General features: G+C 35.1%; 1 long non-coding RNA gene across 1 annotated transcript in view; it reads right to left on the reverse strand.

Moving 5' to 3' along the window:
- The window catches only part of LOC144342269 (uncharacterized), a 67,103-nt gene that overhangs the window by 3,310 nt on the left and 57,287 nt on the right, over positions 1-6,506 (reverse strand). The window lies entirely within an intron of this gene.

The following is a 6,506-nucleotide window of genomic DNA, read 5'->3' on the forward strand; positions in this document are numbered from 1 at the left end:
ACTACGACAACTAAACAACTACATTCTGGTTTACTGGGTATCTTTCTATTTACGCATCGACTATAAGAACGCAATGGCTCTAAAACTACTGATAATGCTTGTCGGAAAGGCCTAACTAATAACTTCTATCTAAATATAATATATGTTCCCTTATCTCGTATAATAATAGTATGATGGAATAGTGGGTATATTGTATTATCATGGCATTACGAGAATGGGACTGTTTTTACCATGTGATATATACAGTATGGATGTCCTTTCTCCTTTGTGTCTTAGTATGCATGGTAAATATACTTTAATTTCACGAACGTTTCTGTGTTATACCTCAACCAGAAATGCATATCAACACTATGTCAGTCGTTTATCGCTTTACATACTTCTAATTTAGTAGGTTGCCTGGCAATCACCGAACGTCGAGATAAACCTTGTGATTTCCGTATAATAATCTGTGAAGTGCTCAATAACTTAGATTAGAAAACTTTATCATATCGCTTTATTTAACATCCACATGGTCATTATTGACAGTAAATCACGAGTGTGTTTTTGCATGACCGATGCGGGAAACCCCCTTGTATACGCATTTTCAATCTCCCAACTTAAAGTATGGGTTTTAGCTACGAGTCGCGCGCTTGCAATATTTAAAGTATCGCGTATTTGTGTGAAATGTTTTCATTCATGCAATTGCAAGCGTTGTTAACTTAATATTTGGAAATGACTATCTGTAGAGAGAAAATATATTTTGAGCGGGTGTGTACCTATTTTCTCGAAACAAGTACCCTCTTCCCTGTTTTGAAATAGACTGACCTATACACATGTGATTTCCGGTTTCTCTCACATCGAGCACAGACTTAAAACAGACCTAACTAGCAATTTCAAGTATATCAGTCAGTATGACGCATTTCACATTGCGAGGTAAGTTTATTCGTATATGTGCAAGTATTCATGTATAGTCTGGTCACTATGCCAATAGTTGGATGATAGTGTATGAAATATACATGTGATTTTTTTTCCCATTCACGGCTAACTTGTTTATTTGTTTATTGTCGTTAATGTGCTTTCTTACCATTTAAGAACATAATGCATCTCAAAGGCGTAAAGCTACTTGGCTGCGAGTCAATCTACATTATATTGTTTTTCTTTTCATTTTTTTTTCTTATTTATTGTAAACAAACGTAATTTCCAAATTTGTCCAAAATAGTGAATTGATAAAATCATCCCGAAATAAACACTTTTTTCAGCGGTCCATCCAAGGAACCATTATACCAAGTATTAAAACATTCGGGCTGTTAGTCTTTATGAAAGGGTCGATTTAAAAAGAACATGTCTGAACTAAATAATCACAACGTGCTTTAAGGTGGCATCAGCATTTAAACCACATATCACATTGTATCACCACAAACAAATTATACCACATATCACTGTGCACAGATAGGTCAATCGTTTTTTGATTTATAGTCCAACCCATTTTACAGGACATGATATACAAATAAATAAAATAAATAGAACAAAAAACTGTTACATATATGTGCTCGTCATATAGAGGTGACATACAGTTCCCGCCATATTACAATTTAAAAGTTTGAACTTTCACCTACTTAATTAAAACACCGCTCAATAAAAACTACTATACTAATCACTCGCCCTCACTTTCCTGATGAACAATTGTACCAAATGTTGAATTAAACAATCATTAACAATTTTTGCCACATGTCCCACAATTTCTGGCCCAAAACTACACCTGACTTTGTTCATTGCCAGTAATCTACCCTTTACTTTACTTTACACATTCCCGCAGAAAAAAATGCAAAAGGTAGTTCGAACGGTTTTAGAATTACAACCGAAATCAATTTACAGGATAAAAATCATAAGAAAAAAAATAGGATTAATCAGAAGAAAAGCAATAGGCTTGTGGTGTGCACATGAATTATGATTACCATGGTGACATCTCATGCCTAACAAGCGTATTAATACATATTAATGCTCACCACGTTTAACTATTGACATCCTTACGTTAAACTAATCACTTTTTATGACTTTTCATAACTCTACAAGCTGTAAGATCTCCGTATCATATCATCAAGTTGATTCTTGCTGTTTCATATTATTTTGCCAATTACAGGTTTATTACCGTTTGTTTTTTGGTTTGCTTGCGAAAATACCTCGGACCTAATGAGCAATGTAATGTACACAGGTGCTCAGATAACAATACCAATTTTCCGAACATTACCATAAATAAAACGCATAATATTAAGAATATTTAATTTCTTTAGAGACAGTTACGATATATAATCCTTACTTGTCGTGTATGATGTCAAAACCTGAATTAAAAGAAAACAATTAATCATGTTTCATGTTAATGCACAATGTAAAATTTAAACAATAAACAAACGTTCCGTAATCTGTTTATTTTTTGGCACACTCCATCTGAGCATCTGAATTATGTGTCTTTCGATTAAAATCAGTTTCCAGCATACGACATATGAACAATGGTTTTAAATTAATAATGGCGAATTGCATACAATTTCATATCTCACTATTGTGCGAGTGTGCAAGTAGTTATATCATTATAGCGCCCTCTAAGGTGGAAGGATTAACCATTCTTCTATGTACAAACAAACCTGTCATTCGACACCCGAGATGAAGTTGTTTTTGTTATAATTGGCATTGTCCATATTACAAGAGTGCCTAACTTTCATGAACATGTAAATAACTTCTGTCTGTGCTGTAATACTCATGAGATTAAATAATAGGATGACCATCGCGAATAATCTAGTCACGTGTGAAATGAAGTACGTAGTATCTCATGTCTCATGTCTGCCAAACACAGTCATACACTGATTGTATATACGATGTATGAACTTTTCCTGTTAGTTTGAACCTCTGCACAATTCATGAACAAATATATTATTTCAAGGTTGTCAGACCACTAGGATATATGCCGCAAAGTGAATGTTATGACACTAACATTCTCAATTAGCCATTTCACTATTTTCACTATAAATTTGTTGTTTCGTTTGAGAAAAAATGCAGACCATATGCAAGTAATTACGAGTTAACGGCAGTCTAACGCACTCAAACACTACCAACTGTCTAGTCTACTTCCTCTTGGTTACCAGTTTATGGTGGGTTATTGCGGCCCGCCAAATCAATGATTTGTCGTAGTATGTCTTCATGTCTGTTCAATGCAATCAAAATAATATGGTTAGATATCCTTCCTTTCATCAAACTTACTTTGAACAATGATGTCGTATGTTTTTATGTTTTTATATTTTTGTCAGGTGATGGCGCAGAGAGCTGTATCAATAAACAGTAAAATGTAAGCTAATCTCATGTGTTTGCATATCGGTTAGACACAAATAAGGAACCACCAAACCTGTTAAAATATACAATTCTCATGTTGTTTTAACTATGATTATTCAGTTCAGTACTTTGTTTCAGCCCGTGCTATAGAACTGTGCGAGAATGCAACTACGTGCTACTTTTCTGTAACACTTTGCAGGCCTACAAAATAAGGTTCTAGTACAAAACGACCCTAAAATGACGTTGAAAGATAAAATGAAAAAAAAGAAAAGAAATTCTGATAAAAATATGGAAAGGGAACTAAATTTATGAATGAAAATATAGTAACGAATGGCAAGAACAAAAATAAAAATGGTTTAAATAAAGCATAACACCCCTCCCCAAAAATGTGATAAGTCGAAGTATAATTGTAAATGGCAAATACGTCTTCAACAAAACTTGGCTTGAAATGGTTCAAAATAAACCCAGCTCAATAATTAAAGTACAACACTAATATCTGTACCAAATACGTGATCTATTCACAATCATGTATGACGAAACATTGAACTCAAAACAGCTGTTTACCCCATAACTTAATGTTATGACTAGAACAGTCTCGAAGTTATTTCTGTCCAACTTATAAAAGAGAATAATATAGGTTAAATGTTACAGTGATTCATCAACAGCAGGCATAATATGGCCGTATATCCTTCACGTAATTCAATTTTTCTTTGAGAGTCGTAACCTAGCAATTCGTTTTCTGTTGAAATAGTTTTTTGTAGCTAAGGTTTGTCGGTTTATTGTTCGGGATTTAAGAGGAAGTCACTGAAATAAAGAAACCTGGGGAATATTTGTAGTCAGTTGGGTTTGAGTTGATGAAACAGCGCGGACTACTTCAAACAAAACAGAGGTATAAATCATTGTGGAAAACGGGGTTACAGATTACAAATGTGGATGTTGGCGTACTATACACAGAGTAGGCATTAAATGTTACACCAAACATATTTTTTATCTCAAATTTCGGACACATGCTAACAAGGTAACTACTTGAGCCATTGAACAGTTCAAATGTGTTTGACCAGTAGCTACTATTTTTACTGTTGCAAATAATACAAATAATACGAACATTTATTAAATGTTAAAATAGCCACGACATATCAAATTAAAACTACTGTAACTTTTCATCACCATAGTTCACATATATGTCAATCCGGGCAATCCTGTTCAATTAAATTAATATGTTTTTACATTGGTTAACGAACATTTGCTATAAAGAATAACACATGAATGATGACATACAGAGACGGTGCCAGCTTTTTGTGACTGTGGGGGCGATTTTTATGTGAATGTCAACAAATCGAGCGCCGAAGGCGCGACCTTTCTTGAGGGGTCCGGGGCATGCTCCCCCGGGGAAATGTTGAAATCTAGTACCTCTGAAACGCTGTTTCCTGCGGGAGCACATTTTGATGGTACACTTAGGTATATTTCTCTTACGTTTTCTGGAGACTGGTGTATGACTGTCGTGAAAATAGACTGATGAGTGTTTCATCTTATTTTATTTTATTTTGTGGGGGCGACTGCCCCCACGGTGCCGCCGCACTGATGACACGTGTCAAAGATTCAATATTATTCAACGGGAAATACTTTCCATGGGAACCCATAAACAAGTTACTGACTAGCAGTCTATTAGGTTTGTGGCTGCCATGTTGATCTGTAAACCAGATGTGCATGTCATGTTCGTCATGAAAAGTAATATATCAGCAGTCTTTAGGCGTATGGTACACCGGATACAGAACACTGATCATGCCCCATGCATCGGATCTTGTGAAATGATAATGCCTGCTAGTTATATTTATGTTGTTGGCGAAGCGACACATTACTCGTGAAAACAACTAATCACCCGATGTTTTGTCATAATAACACCAACCAGCTGGGTGTATTGTATGTAAGTAAGTCTCTCCATTGCCTTTACTGATGACATGTGGTTTTAATTGCACTCAGTACAATGACCCGGGTCACAGTGTTAGAAACACACACGATAAAGAGACCTGCATGTCACTAATCAGACGTTATTGCAAACAATTGTATATTCAACGGCGGCACTATTATAGATAATGTAATGCTAAACGACACTCTAAACTCAGTAACACTATTTTAGCAGAGTTTCAGTTCACAAAGGTATTTAATTTTAATAGATTAGTATAAGTAAGTATTGGGGGTATTGACCATACAAAGAACTGGTCTGTATCTTCGCTAGTATGTGTGTGTTATTCCATTACGTGCCAATCACATTAGTTATGAGGCAGTAATATTCAACAATTTTACGAGGTTGTGTCATCTGTCAACTTTCTGTGAATTGTCCTCAATCAGTATATTCTACAAAATGTGATGAAAATATTATCAAGTTAGAAAATAAATTGTAAAAGAGGGAGACACGTAATAAGAGACTGTAGTTAATATTGACACTATTGACTGTGATATGGATTTATTAAGTGTTCAGTCAATTGACCATCGCGCTTTAACAGAGAAGATAACTAATATACTTCCATAATATTGTCTTTGAAATTGGCGATCTTGAAGATGGTAATTTGTTTGGGCTGAATATCCAAAGAAAAGAGGACATAGGTAAAATATTTATTTTTCCGATTCCCAAAATTCCTTCCAATCTGAGGCTAGTTTACAATTTCACAGGGCTATCTGAACAACAAAGAACCCCGCCAGGTATGTGTTACCGACCCCAAACGTACCACGGTGGCTTAGAGATAAAAAAGGGCATTCTAGGTAATTCCATGCATTAAGACAACATTAAAAGGGAGGATAATCGTGGTTCATATATAAAAACAAACTCAGAAGCGCATACAACTAAACACAGGTACACGTACTTGTGTATAAAAACAGATTTTGCATAATACATGTTCTTCACTGCTTTTCTAGAGCAATTAAAGATACATCTTACCCAGGCAACTGTCGCTATCTCAGATTTCAGTCACAAGGTAAGTCACCGTATGTCAATCCCTGGGCGATGATATAATGGTAAGGTTCTGGGTGGATTTAAAGAGCCGAATGTACAGCAATTATATTAATTCGAGTACAGTACGGTATTGGATTTAGATTTATTAGGCTGGTTTGCATGCAAGCACTTGAAATTCTCACCTACGACAAAAGAGAAAGCAGTGACCTTCATGCCTGGCTCAAAAATATCTAAAAAAAATAACTATATCTAACTA

Source organism: Saccoglossus kowalevskii, chromosome 17 (assembly GCF_978046115.1).
Source record: "Saccoglossus kowalevskii chromosome 17, keSacKowa6.1, whole genome shotgun sequence".
Classification (NCBI taxonomy): domain Eukaryota; kingdom Metazoa; phylum Hemichordata; class Enteropneusta; family Harrimaniidae; genus Saccoglossus; species Saccoglossus kowalevskii.